Source organism: Hirundo rustica, chromosome 19, assembly GCF_015227805.2.
Source record: "Hirundo rustica isolate bHirRus1 chromosome 19, bHirRus1.pri.v3, whole genome shotgun sequence".
Classification (NCBI taxonomy): Eukaryota; Metazoa; Chordata; class Aves; order Passeriformes; family Hirundinidae; genus Hirundo; species Hirundo rustica.
The window spans coordinates 10,232,514-10,246,604 of record NC_053468.1 but is presented as its reverse complement, the minus strand read 5'-3'; the positions used below and the strand labels follow the sequence as shown (position 1 = coordinate 10,246,604).

The following is a 14,091-nucleotide window of genomic DNA, read 5'->3' as shown; positions in this document are numbered from 1 at the left end:
AGCCCTGCACAAGTGTGAAGACAAAACCTGCCACAGCTGAGGGCATTTGTTGGGTGTCCAGTTGAGGGAATGGCAGGAGAAGGAATATTCTTATTTTTCCCTTTTCCTTTGATGTCCCAAAGACAGGAGGAAGGAGGCATCGAGGCCTTAGAGCTCCCGGGAAAGTGCTTTTTAGGCTTAATAAGAATGGAAAAACCCATGCATCAACCCCTTCCTGCAGCTCCTGAGCCCTCAGCCACGCCAGGATTTATGAAGCGGCACATTCGTGATGTGTTCGAGTGCCTGAGTCCTCCAGAGCTTCTCTGTTCATTCTGTATTTTTGGGATGAGGAAATGAAGCCCTGGCAGGAGCCAGGTGGAGAACTGCACTGAGCCAGCTCCAAGCCAGAGCCAGCCAAATTCCTGGAGACCCTGAAGTGAGTCACATTTGATTCTTCTCTGTTTGTTTTTGCCCTCTGTGCCCCTCCTGCTCACGGCTGCTGCCCCTGGGGGATGGAGCCTCCCGAGGGAATCCAGGATCACGGATGGGCTCCGTGTCCTGGTACCAGAGGGCTGCTGCTGTGGGGCACTCCCAGCCCCACACACCCAGGGCAGAGCTGGAGGTCTCCAGGGGGTTTTTGGAAGGGTTTAATGTCCCACCAAGGTGTTCCATTGGAGAGGGGATGGTTGGAGCCACGACTGAAGGAGCCAACAACTTCCCGTGAGGAATTTGGGGTGGAGCTCCCGGGGTGCTGGCACTGGGCTGAGCTGGCTTTGGAAGGGAAGAGGGAAGGGCGACTGTCCCTGCTGGACTGAGCATCCCTGGGCACCCTGGGCCTCTGCCAGGGATGGCCCAGAGGGTCCCTGGGAGGAGAAAATGGCAGGATGAATGGACATGGAGACTGGAGTGGAATGTAGAGGATGCACGCTCCGTGTCCTGGGCTGGGTGATAAGGGGAGATCAAATGGAGCTGGAAAAGCTTCCTTGGCAGCAGGAATGGAATGAAAAAGAAAAAGTCATATCACTGGGGGGGTTTAGCTGCTCCTCCTCACAGCATTGCAGGGAGCCAGGGGTAAAACCAGCTGTGCCCTGGAGCCAGGTGCTGAGCCTCGGTCCCTCCCTGGACACCCATCCTGAGGATCTGCGTTCTGGAGTGGCTTTCTCCAGCCCTGCAGCCTCCTGTGCTCCCCAAACCCTTCTCTGCTGTCAGGCTGTGCTGGGCAGCCCCGGTTCTGCCCTGTCCCTCTGTGCTCCCATGTCCCTGCCTCGGGCCAGGGCCTGGGGCCTCCCTGCGCTGCTTCCTCCTCCTTTTCCATGTTTTGTGGTCCGTGTCTGCAGGCTGAGTCCCCTCTGCTCCTGCTCCTGCTCTCCTCTCCAGGCTCCAGCCCGTGCTGGCCCTGCTCAGGGGCTCACAGCCACTGGCTCCTGGTCCAGAGCACTCCTTAGCCAAACTCAGCCATGGTCACTGGCAGGAATGGGATTTTGGAGAAAGCTTTCAGTCTGCCTCCAATCCCATTCCTGCGGTGGCTCAGGTTCCTGGGATGGATCTGCAGGAGCCTGGCCAGAGGCTTTGGAAGATGCTGGTCATGCTGAGGGACTTTTTCAGAGTGAAAAACCTTCCATCCTCAGAGCCCAAACTGTGTCTGAGGTATTTAAATATCCTGAAGTCAGGTTCTCTGTAGCTCAGATCTCACTGGCAGCCCATGCAAATTAAAGTCCTGCATGAAAGGGAATTTAAGCTTCCTAAACCACTCCTGAAGATGCCTTTACTTGTACCTTTGTTGCTGTTTCCTTGGATCCTCCGTGGCACATTTCCTTTGCTGCCTCTCCTGGCATCTCCAGTTCCCCTCTCATTCGAGGTGCTCATTGTTTTCCTCACAGCATTAAGTGCTGCAGTCGCTGAGCAGCCTGATCCCTCACTCTCCTTCCCACCTCCATCCCATCAGACATCCCAGCCCCCTTTGGCTCTCTGAACTCTGTACCCTGACTCCAGCTGCAGCCTGTGCCAGGCCCCAGGAGCCCCGTGCTGGGACTCCAGAAATCAGGGAATGTTTCTGGAGCTGAGGCAGGAAGCGCTGGGGTTTTTCCCTGCTCCCCTGAGGCTGTTCCAGGAGAGGCTTTGCAGCCAGCTGTGGGTGTTGAGGAGGTTTGGGGGTGCTGGGGCAGAGCCTGGGGAGCAGCAGGACACAATTCCTCCCAATTCCTCTGCTCCTGGAGGGACGAACCGCTCTGCCTGACAAACCCTGGCTGTCTTTGGCAGCACTCCATCATTTTGATCTGGATTTTGACACCATCTCTCTCTCTCCAGTCCTAACAGAATGGAAAAGGAAATTATGTGTATTTGAACAAATCACAGCACTCTGACAGGAGTCAGGAGCAGCTTTAATGAAGCGGATTTGTTCCCTGTCTCATTCCTCCGTCTGGTAAATTTAACTTGACTTTGTCCCTTTAAATAACAGAAATCTGTGATGTCACATCTAATGCTCCATCAGCATCTGTAATGCCATCAGTCACAGGAGCAATAATATGACATAGATATTTTTTTAATGATAAATGGCTTCCATCATTCTGGAAAAGAACCTTAAATGGATTGAGCTCGTGCAAAATAATTCCCTTGGATTAGTTTGGGTTGGGTTTGGTTTTTTTTTCCAATTTAGCTGAAGTGGGGGTTGAACTGGTTCAGAAATGATGTTTGAAGTGGGAGGCTGGCAGGGACGAGCCCCTCCCTGGCCGGAGCGTGCGGCAGAGGACACTGCGCAGTGCCCGGGAAGCGCTGGCACACCCGGGGCTCCGCAGGGACAGGGGTTTGCCCTCCCCTGGAGAGGGGCACGGCTCCATCCCCGGGCTGGCCGTGCTCAGGGGCAGCCACCAGCCTCGTCCCACAGCCTGGGCATTCCTGCTGCTGGGCCGGTGCCAGCTCCCGCCCACGGAGGGGACGGCGCTCGGTGCCAGCAGCTCCTCGCTGGCATCTCCCACCCTGGCCCCACCCGGTGCCATCCTGGGCTGGGGGAGCCCAACCCCTCGGGCTTCTGGGGCTTTTCCCACCCTGTGCCCTCCTGCCCCATCTCGCACCCACTGGGGCAGCTGCCTGCAGCAGAAGCTTCTCAGGAGAAGCATTCCTGCCCCCAAACCGGGCACCACAGCCACGGGAGAGCTGCTGGGGAGCGGCTGCTGAGGGCTCTGAGCTCCACCTGGCCAGTGCTGATCTCTGCTCCCTGGGACAGGGCCCAGGGAACGGCTGGAGCTGTGCCAGGGAGTTAGGGTGGATCTCAGGAAAGGTTCTTCCCCCAGAGGGTGCTGGCACTGCCCAGGCTCCCCAGGGAATGGGCACAGCCTGAGGCTGCCACAGCTCCAGGAGCTCCCAGGGATGCACAGGGTGGGATTGTTGGGGTGTCTGTGCAGGGACAGGAGCTGCATTGAGGATCTCTGGGGGTTCCTTCCAGCCCAAAGTGTCCAGTGATTCAATGTCTGGGACTGTCTGCACACATTCCGTCATTCCATTTCCATTCAGTGCCTGCTCATTCCTCAGGGTGCCCCCCACAGCTTTGGGATTTTTTTCCCTTTCATTTCTTCCAAAAAAAAATTTTTTTTTAATCTTCCTTCCTTCCTTCCTTCCTTCCTTCCTTCCTTCCTTCCTTCCTTCCTTCCTTCCTTCCTTCCTTCCTTCCTTCCTTCCTTCCTTCCTTCCTTCCTTCCTTCCTTCCTTCCTTCCTTCCTTCCTTCCTTCCTTCCTTCCTTCCTTCCTTCCTTCCTTCCTTCCTTCCTTCCTTCCTTCCTTCCTTCCTTCCTTCCTTCCTTCCTTCCTTCCTTCCTTCCTTCCTTCCTTCCTTCCTTCCTTCCTTCCTTCCTTCCTTCCTTCCTCTCCTTCCTCTCCTTCCTCTCCTTCCTCTCCTTCCTCTCCTTCCTCTCCTTCCTTCTTTCCTTTACATCTGAGTCCATGTGTGATGCTGCTATCACGTCATTCCTTTCTCCCTAAACTGGAGGAACTGGTGACCTCCTCCTTTCCCGGGGTGGCTCCCGGGGGAGGTGGGGGCAGAGCAGAGGGGGGTCACGACTGGGAGAGAGAAGAGGAGGAACCTGGAACGGGGCAGCTGCCCGGGAATTTCCACTGTGGGTTCCACCTGGGAAATGTGTTTTCCATGGGTGAAGGAGGTCCTTGCAGGTTTGTGCCAGGCACGATTGCACTGCTGGGAAGGCCAAGTGCAGGTTGCAGGTGCTGCATCTTTCCCCTTGAACCTGAGGATTCCTGCAATCCAAATAAACGCTGCAGGAGCAGGTTTGTGATTTTAGCAGCCACGGTCCTGCTCTGTGCAAAGCCAGGCTGCCTCTGGAGCTGCCAGGAATTACAAAGGAGTCATGGAGCTGGAACCTGCTCCTGCACCGGTTTTTTATTATTTGTGGCAAAGTCCTGAGACCTTTTGTCGCTCCCTGAACAACCACGGGAGGAAGAGCGCTCCTGGGGAGGAGGCGTTTGTGAGGGCTGTCCTGCCCATGTCTCCTTGGATAATCCTTTGGAGAGGGGAGCAGATCGGGAATTCCCCTCTCTGGGGCTGCTCCTGCCTCCGAATGGCCTCTGAATCCTTCTGCAAAAACATCCCAACTTCCTGCACCAGTGCCCCGGGGCTGCGGCTCGGGAGAGGCCGGGGGGAGCCCTGGGCTCAGGCTGAGCTTTGGGAAGGGGCTGGGGAGGAGCAGCAGGAGTGACCATGGGAACAAGCCCATCCCAGGGGCTTCCCAGCTCCTGTCTCATTTCCCAGCTCCTGCTGATCCTGAGCCTCTCACCCACCTCCAGAGCCCCTTTTGCCCCGGGACTCCTTCCAGGTCTTTCTTCAGGGTCACTCTCCCAGCTAAGGACGATTCCTCTGGAAGTCTGGGACCAGCATGGAGGGACTTCATTGGGAAGGTCCCCTCTCTGAGTTCCAGTGCCCCTCCTGGCTCTCAGGGAGTCTCTCTCCGTATTTCCTGTCAGCTCCTTCAGGCCCTGCACGGTCACACTGAGCTCACCCCAAAGCTTCTCCTCTCCAGGTGAACATTCCCAGCTCTCCCAGCCTCTCCTCCCAGCAGAGCTGCTCCATCCCTCTGCTCATCCTGGAGCCTCCTCTGGGCTCCTGCAGCAGCCTGAGCAGGAGTTCCCAGGGAGCTCCACTGGGGGACACTCCTTGGAGAATCCCCTCTGACCAGCAGCTCCCCAAACCACGACTCCACGTGTGCCCAATGGCATTTACCAGAATTCCAGGTGTGTCCAAAGGCATTTACCAGAATTCCAGATGTGTCGAAAGTCATTTACCCCAATTCCACAAGTGTCCAACGGCATTTACCCCAATTCCAGGTGTGTCCAACGGCATTTACCCCAATTCCACGAGTGTCCAACGGCATTTACCCCAGTTCCAGGTGTGTCCAAAGGCATTTACCAGAATTCCAGGTGTGTCCAAAGGCATTTACCCCAATTCCAGGTGTGTCCAATGGCAGTTACCAGAATTCCAGGTGTGTCCAAAGGCATTTACCCCAGTTCCAGGTGTGTCCAATGGCAGTTACCAGAATTCCAGGTGTGTCCAATGGCATTTACCAGAATTCCAGGTGTGTCCAATGGCATTTACCAGAATTCCAGGTGTGTCCAACAGCATTTACCCCAATTCCAGGTGTGTCCAATGGCATTTACCAGAATTCCAGGTGTGTCCAACGGCATTTACCCCAATTCCAGGTGTGTCCCAAGGCAGTTCTCCTGCAGGACAGCCCCCCCTGCCCCCTCCATCCCTGAGGTCACCACAGGGTGCCAAAGCAGCGGCCCAGTGGCCAAGCCAAGGGTGGCACTGGGATGCTGTCACCTGCCTGTCCTCTCCATTCTGTTCCCATCCCTCTCTCCAGTTTACTCCCATCCTGTCACCTCCCCTGTCCCCCCTCAGCACCTGCCAGGACCACGCTGTTCCCTCCTCATCCCAAAGGAATGGTCCATTGGCTGCTCCCCTCCTGCTGCTCCTCCAGCACAGGCCGTGGCCAGCAAGGGCCAGCAGCAGAGAGGATTCCCAGGACGGGATGAGGCCACAGGAAGGGTTAATCCCCATTCTCCAGCACGGAATTGAAGGGATGTAATCCCGCACACGATAATGGGAACCTCTCCATGATGATACTCCTTGTTCTCGTGTCCTTGTCCTTCAATTATTTGATTCATTCACATTTAGGATAAATACAAGATTAACCTGAAATGAGGCTTTAGGAGGGAGAAGCTCTTACTCTTTAATTTTAATCTAAAATTCGTTCAAACAATTCCCTCTGCTGATTGAGGAGAGGTGATTTAGAGAAGGATGAAAGCACTGAGCAGCCTGGGGGTGGATGGGGCCTGGGACAACCACAGTGCTCTCCCATGTCTGCTTCAAATAAACTCAACACATCTCTCTTCTTTTTCCTCTCCCTTCTGAGACCTCTTGATAAACTCTTCCTCCCAAATCTGGGAGTTTAGCAGATTTTTTAATCTTCTTTTTTTGCTTGTTTGGTTTTCTCTGCTCTGCTGGGAGATGCTGGGGCAGGAGGGACCCAGCCCTGGCCTGGGCAGAGCCATGGGGAAGGGGCAGCACAGACACCCCGAGGTTCTGGGCACTCCCCGGTGGGGCTTTGCCTTTGATTTGAGGGTTTCTTGGCAGGCAGCAGAGCAGACTCCAGTTGTAGCTGGTATTTGTGGTGAGCTGTCCCCACGGAGAGCCAGGCACTGCATGTGCAGGGGACAGGGCAGGGTGACAAAATCCCTCCTCAGGGGACAGGGTGGCAGGGTGACAAGGGGCAGGGTGGCAGGGTGACAAAATCCCTCCTCGGCGTGATCAGGCCCGTGCCGGGGGTGGGGAGCAGGGAGGTGATGCTGGAGGTGACTTTGCAGCCCCTCCACCGGCCTCTGCAGGGCACCTGGAGCAGTGGGGTTTGTCCATCTTCCCAACCTTTCCCTGCGGGAGGGTCGGGCGCAGCCAGGCAGCCCAGCAGCATTCCCGGCCATGCCATCCCATCCATGCCATGCCGTGCCATGCCATGCCATGCCATCCCATCCCATCCATGCCATGCCATGCCATCCCATCCCATCCATGCCAGCCCATGCCATGCCATGCCATCCCATCCATGCCATGCCATGCCATCCCATCCCATCCATGCCATGCCATGCCATCCCATCCATGCCATGCCATGCCATCCCATCCCATCCCATCCATGCCAGCCCATGCCATGCCATGCCATGCCATGCCATGCCATGCCATGCCATGCCATGCCATGCCATGCCATCCCATCCATGCCATGCCATGCCATGCCATGCCATGCCATCCCATCCATGCCATGCCATGCCATGCCATGCCATCCCATCCATGCCATGCCATGCCATGCCATGCCATCCCATCCATGCCATGCCATGCCATCCCATGCCATCCCATGCCATCCCATCCATGCCATGCTATGCCATGCCATGCCATGCCATCCCATGCCATCCCATGCCATCCCATCCCATCCCATCCATGCCATGCCATGCCATCCCATCCATGCCATGCCATGCCATCCATGCCATGCCATGCCATCCCATCCATGCCATGCCATCCCATCCATGCCATGCTATGCCATGCCATGCCATGCCATGCCATGCCATCCCATGCCATCCCATGCCATCCCATCCCATCCCATCCATGCCATGCCATGCCATCCCATCCCATCCATGCCATCCCATCCATGCCATCCCATGCCATCCCATCCATGCCATGCCATGCCATGCCATGCCATCCCATCCCATCCATGCCATGCCATGCCATGCCGTGCCATGCCATGCCATGCCATGCCATGCCATCCATGCCATGCCATGCCATGCCATGCCATGCCATGCCATCCCATCCCATCCCATCCATGCCATCCCATCCATGCCATGCCATGCCATCCCATGCCATCCCATGCCATCCCATCCATGCCATGCCATGCCATGCCATGCCATGCCGTGCCATGCCATGCCATGCCATGCCATGCCATCCATGCCATGCCATGCCATGCCATGCCATGCCATGCCATCCCGTCCCGTCCCGTCCCTCGGCACGTTCCCCGGCTCAGAGCCGCGATCGCTGCCCGCACTGTCCCCTCCCCTCCCCGGGAGCCCCAAACCAGGCCAGCCCTGGCACAGGCTGATGTCGCCGCGCTCAGAGGATGACGCAGAGCATCGCCATGGAGACGGGAAGCCAAGGTAAGGAGCCAGGGAGGCTCCTGGCACATCCCGGGAGCAGGGACCCGATCCCGCAGCATCTGCCGGGGCAGCGGGGGCCGGGCACGGCCATTCCCGGCTGCCAACACGCGCTGGCGTCACTGGCAGGGCTGAACGAGGCGTTTTTCTTTGAAGTGTTGTCTCAGCTCCGTGTGGGACACAAATATTTCATTCCCGGCTGAACCTTTCCCTTCCCATCCAGGACGGCTGCGCCGGAGGGCGGGCAGGGGTCGTGTGCTCCCCCGCGGGGCAGTGACACCATCGGGCAGCCCTCGGTCGTGCCTCGCATTTCAGAGAAGGAAATCTGCGCTTCAAGGAGCGCTTTAATGACCGCGCTGAGCCCCGGGAGCCGCGGGCAGCGAGCGGAGCAGGAGCCGCTCCCGGCCCCTCTGGCACCGCGGCTCTGCCAGCGCTGCCAGGGACCCTGCGAGGGGCAGGAAGGAGCCCGAGGGCTCGGCAGGCTCTGCCACGGCCCCAGCCATCCAAAATCCACCCAAAACCACAGCAGAGGGAAGCACGGTGGGGCTGGGATGTGACTGAAACCTCCCCTGGTTGTCAGGATGCTATGGAATCACAAAATCATGGGAAGCGTTGGGTTGGAAGGGACCTCAAATCCCTTCCAGTGCCACCCCTGCCATGGCAGGGACACCTCCCACTGTCCCAGGCTGCTCCAAGCCCCAGTGTCCAACCTGGCCTTGGGCACTGCAGGGATCCAGGGGCAGCCACAGCTGCTCTGGGCACCCTGTGCCAGGCCCTGCCCACCCTCACAGGGAACAATTCCTTCCCAATCTCCCATCCAGCCCTGCCCTCTGGCAGTGGAAGCCATTCCCTGTGTCCTGTCCCTCCAGCCCCTGTCCAAAGTCTCTCTCCATTTTTCCTGTGAGCTCCCTTCAGGCCCTGCAAGGTCACAGTGAGCTCACCCCAAAGCTTCTCCTCTCCAGGTGAACATTCCCAGCTCTCCCAGCCTCTCCTCCCAGCAGAGCTGCTCCATCCCTCTGCTCATCCTGGAGCCTCCTCTGGGCTCCTGCAGCAGCTCCAGGTCCTGCCTGTGCTGGGCCCGGGGCTGGGGCAGCTCTGCAGGTGGGGTCTCACCTGAGCACGGGGGCACAATCCCGATCCCTCCTCTGTGCCCTCTCTGGGATCAGCCCAGGATCTGGTTGGGATCAGCCCAGGGACACCCAAGAGGACTGGTGGCCCGAGGACAGGGCTCCTGGAGCTGGGCAGGGACTGGTTTGGCCACACGGGATTGAGAACTGGTGGTGGCACAGGAAAAACCACACACAGGGGGATGTGGCTGCTGGGCCTTGTAATAAAGCCTGGCTCACTCCATCCTAAATGTGTGCCCTGTGTCCTCCTGAAAAGGAGAAGAAATTGACCCCAGCAGCCTGAAAAATGCATCAGGAATAAGGAATAGGCAGGCTGGGCTCTTTGCTGAGGCTCTCCTTGGCTTCCCCTCCTGCCTGGATGGATGCAGGGACACGGCTGGGCTGGCAGGTGGGAACTGCTGGGATGGAGGAACCCTGCAAATGCAGCCAGGGCTGCAGCTGTGGGGCAGGGAGGGCACGTCAGGAGCAGAGCAGACTGCAGGGACAAGACCTTGGGGGGTTTTAGTTGAAGGTCTTTCCCGATTTGAGCCAATCTGGAATTTTCCAGCTGTGTCTGACTCAGCTGAGGGGAAGAAAAAAAACAGTCAGAAAACTCTGTGGGCAGCAGAGCCAAGAGGACCTGCTTTCTATGGGGTTATGGCCTTAAAATGTTCACCCAGCACTCACTCAGCCCCCACCAGCCTGGCAGGAAAACTTTCCTCGGGGAGAGGATTTTCCAGCCCTGGCACAGCCTCACAGGGCAGGGGTGAGTCCCCGTGCCCAGAAGGGTTTGAAATCCACGTGTGGCCCTTCCCAACCTCCCAGAATCTGTGATTTTGGAGATTGAAGCCCCGTGTTTGGGCTGGGCAGTGAGGCTGGCTCTGCACGTGACAGAACAGAATTGGTCTCTTCCTCTCACGGAATTTATTTTGGGCTTATTCAACCACTTGTCCTGAAACCTGTTGGAAGAGCAGATCCTTGGGATCTCTGCTGCAGAATGAAATGAAGTTTGAGCTGGGCAGTATCTGTGGAAGGGAGCAGGATGGACAGTTCAGGGATTGGGGCTCTGGCTCCGTGACCTTGGCTTTCCCTGAGGCTGCAGGTGGGAGCAGCCAGAGAGGAGCAGCAATTGTTAAAGTCGTCAGCTCACAGCTCCTTAAGTCCTCTTTTACATCTGGAAAACCTAACCAAGCCCATCAATAAGGGTTCCTCTGTTCCCGCTGTCAGTTAGAGGCTGATTTATATCCTGAAACTCGATGATTTAGGACTCCTTCACATTCTTCTCCAAAGCTGCTTGCCAGTGGAAGTGAGGATTCCCATCATTTGTCCATGGGCAGCCTCCCCCGGCCCTGCTCAGCCCTGGCTCTCAGCTATCTTGCACAAAATATCACCCACCAATGCTGGAAACAAAAAAAATCCCTTTTTTCCATATCCAGAACCTAGATACTGCTTCCTGTTTGTCGTTATCCTATCCCCTTACAGCAGACCTGGTAAAGATTGATTTGATGCTGATTTCTGCCTTTCAAACACAGGTGAAGCTGGGGATTTTTTGCCAGATTTGCAGCTTTTGAAAGGGTCTCTCCTTGGAGACCAACCTGGCATTGAGCAGGGTCAAGATCAAGCTGAAGCCTGTCCTGGGCTGGGCAGGATCAAGGAAAGCAGAAGCCTTTGATGGGGAAAAGCCACATCCATGTGACAGGAATGCAGTTTAATTCACAAATCTGGGAGGAAAAAAAAAAAAAAATTGCAATTATCAGCTCTCCCATGTTTAACCAATTTTTTGTTTGTTTCCAAATTCCTTTTGAAGTTCTCCAAAACAATCCCCCTGTGCAAGAGAATGAGGGTTTCAAAGCTTTGCCTTCAGATTCAGGAGGCCAACCCCCTGCCCATAGGTTTGCAGCATGTTCTATTCTCTCTGCTTTTTATCTTTATTAAAGGGCTGTAATTTGGGTGATTCATTGCGAATGCAGCAGGCAATTTCCTCGGCCTGACACAATTTTGCACTTGGAGAAGCCATTGTCTGCCCAGAGCAGATCCCCGGGGTCCTGCTCCATGCAGCACAGGGCTATCACAGAAACCTCTCTGGGAATCAGGAATTCATTAATTCGATCAGAGGGAGGGCTGGAGGCAGCAGGGCTGAGCAGTGAAACCCCTGGACTGTGCTGTGGGAATGAGGGAGACAACAAGGAGAAACCAAAGCGAGGTGGTGTGGCCTCCAAAAAAACTGATGGAGTGAGACAAGATGCATCCTGGCATATCACAACCTGCAGGAATGGCAGAAATTAACACTCCCGGCCTCAGGAATGGCAGAAGTTAAAACTTGTAGGCTCAGGAAAGACAAAATTAACATTCTTTGGCTCAAGAGTAGAAAATTCAGCTCTCCTGTGAGCTCAGCCATTCCTGCCTTTCCCAGCAGCCTCACTGGGTTGGAAAAGGAGTGGAGCAGGACCACGATGTGGTGCTGGGATGAGATCCTGCCCAGCCCTGCTCCTGAGGGATGGGTTTGTGTCCCCCCACTGCCTGTGTCGGGGTGATGTGATGATCCTGCCCCCGGGCCTGGGGACGGGTGGCAGAGCTGCTGTAAACAAGAGGTGCCTCGTGCAGGACAAGCAGGGTCTGGGGGCTCTGGGCAAGGCAGCTGGGGCCGGGGGCTGATCCACTCGCTGCTTCAGCTCCTCTCACCTGAAGCGCCTTTCCCTTGGTCCTCTTTGGAAGTCTCTAACTCTGTCTTTCCATCTCATCTGCACAAACCTGATGTTTCCATGAGAAGCAGTCCTTGAGCACCCTCAGGGACAGTAAAATCAGCGGTGCCACTTCCGTTAGGAAAGCAAAACCCAGCAGGAGTGAAATGAGCTCCTACAAAGCTGCACCCCAGCAAGCCCAGCTGGCACCTCGCTGATGCAAACACCCACTCCTGCTGGGGCTCAACATCTGCCCAGCTGCAAACCCTCCCAGGGACCTGGCCTGAGGAGACAGGCCCAGATGGGGCCACTGCAAGGTTTAGGGTGGAGGATGAGTGCAAAATTTAGGGTCTGTAGAAGGGAACACATGAGAAAACCTCCCATGACCCAAACTTCACATTAATGGTGTCCAATGATCCCAACACTGAAACTGTGGCAAATGAGGGCTTTGAGCTCACGGCACAAGGAAGATTTGCTTTGTTGTGGCCGTGGATCTGCTCATCCTAAAGAAAAGGGAAAAGTGAAGATTTGCGGTCAAAAGCCAAGAAGTTCCATGACTCCAGGATGGCATCAAGCTGAGGTTTGAGCTCACTGCACAAGAAACCTCTCCTCAGTTGTGGCCATGGTTCAGCTCATTCTAAAGAAAAGGGAAACCCCCAGTATACCACAGTCAAAAGCCAAAAATTCCACAAGTCCAGGATGGCATCACGAGGTTCATCTGCTCCCACCACAGACTCCCAGGCTGACAAAAGAGAAGGAAGAAATGCAGGGTTCATTTCAGAAACACCAGGAGTCAGCTGAAAACACAAACAAGGCTGAGGCTCTTCCCAAAGTGGAACAGCTCAGCCTCTCCAGCCTGGCCAACTGCAAGCCTGAGCCTGACTGTGTTTGATCTGGGAATCAGATTTAGCCCACACCATCCCAATGAAAAATATCACACGTGGTCTGCACTTCAGGCTATGTTCCAATATCTGAAGGAAAGGATCTTTTAATTGAAAACCTTAATGTTTCTCGTTATATTTAAAATTAGAGCAGAACGGCAATAAAATTGGTCATGGGATTGAGACAAGTTTTCAGGGAGGGAAAGAAATTTATTCTTCATTTTTTACATCGAGGCATCCATTAAAAGCTCGGGCAAATTTGATTACGTCAATGAAAGGATTAATAATTAAAGGAGCAACAACCACATGCCTTGGAGAAACACACGAGATAGCAGCAGCTCGGGCTGGAGCCTCTGAGGACACCCTGGTTTTGCTGGAATCTCACCCCTGCCCCTCAGTATTTAGAGAAGCACTTCCCCACCAGGCTCTTGCCTTTCCCAGGAATTTTCAGCTGGTGCCTAAACCAAGGGGAATGGTACGAACCATTGGTATCAGATTGATTTTGAAGGAAGACTGTACTGTTCCCACAGTTCTTGAGGGGTTCAAAGAGAAGAGTTTAGGGTGACACTCTCCAGCCCCCAGCAGGAACCCTGGCAGATGGTGATGGTGATGCTCCAAAAACCCCACAGCCCCAAGTCAGCATCACCCAGGGCTGGAGCAGGAGGCTCCAGAGCCGCCTCCTCCCTGTCCCCAGAACCAGATGGATGTCCGCAGGCTGTGGCTGGGAGACGGAGCCATTCCTCTCCCAGTGTGGCCCCCGGCCAAGCAGAATCCTTGGATTTTGCTCTGCAGATGCATATGGCAGCCCTGGGGCTGGGAGCGTCTTCCCAGGAGCTGAAGGCGGCTCAAAGCCTTGGATTGAGGGACGGAGTCGCTGACTCCCATGCGGTTTTCCCAACCAGGCCCAAATTCTGTTCCCCTCCCTCCCCATCCTTCCTCCCTCCATGGTGGGAATGTTCTCATTCATTAATAACCTGCTAATTATCCCAGCAGCTTGGAGCTGGGCTGCAGCATGGAATTAGAACCAGCTTTTCCTTTTGGCACCCACCCCTGGGTGTAATTACTGAGGCGAGAGGAAGCCAGAACACGCGGGTCAGCGCCGAGAGCAGGGCACGTACGGATCGGGCACCAGAGCGCGGTGTGCCGAGCTGGCCTCGGGGAGGGGGGCGGCACCTCGGGGTCAAACCGGGCAAAAGAAGAAGGAGAGGAGAAGAAAGAAGAAAGAAGAAGAAGAAGAAGAAGAGAAAGAATAAG

General features: G+C 55.7%; 1 protein-coding gene across 1 annotated transcript in view; it reads left to right on the top strand.

The window, feature by feature from the left end:
• Window positions 1-345: 345 nt before the first annotated feature.
• Window positions 346-14,091, top strand: part of CALN1 (calneuron 1) — a 146,232-nt gene continuing 132,486 nt past the window's right edge. The window contains exon 1 of the mRNA XM_040082682.2: window positions 346-415. The gene's annotated coding sequence lies outside the window, so the exon portion shown is untranslated. The remainder of the gene's footprint in view (window positions 416-14,091) is intronic.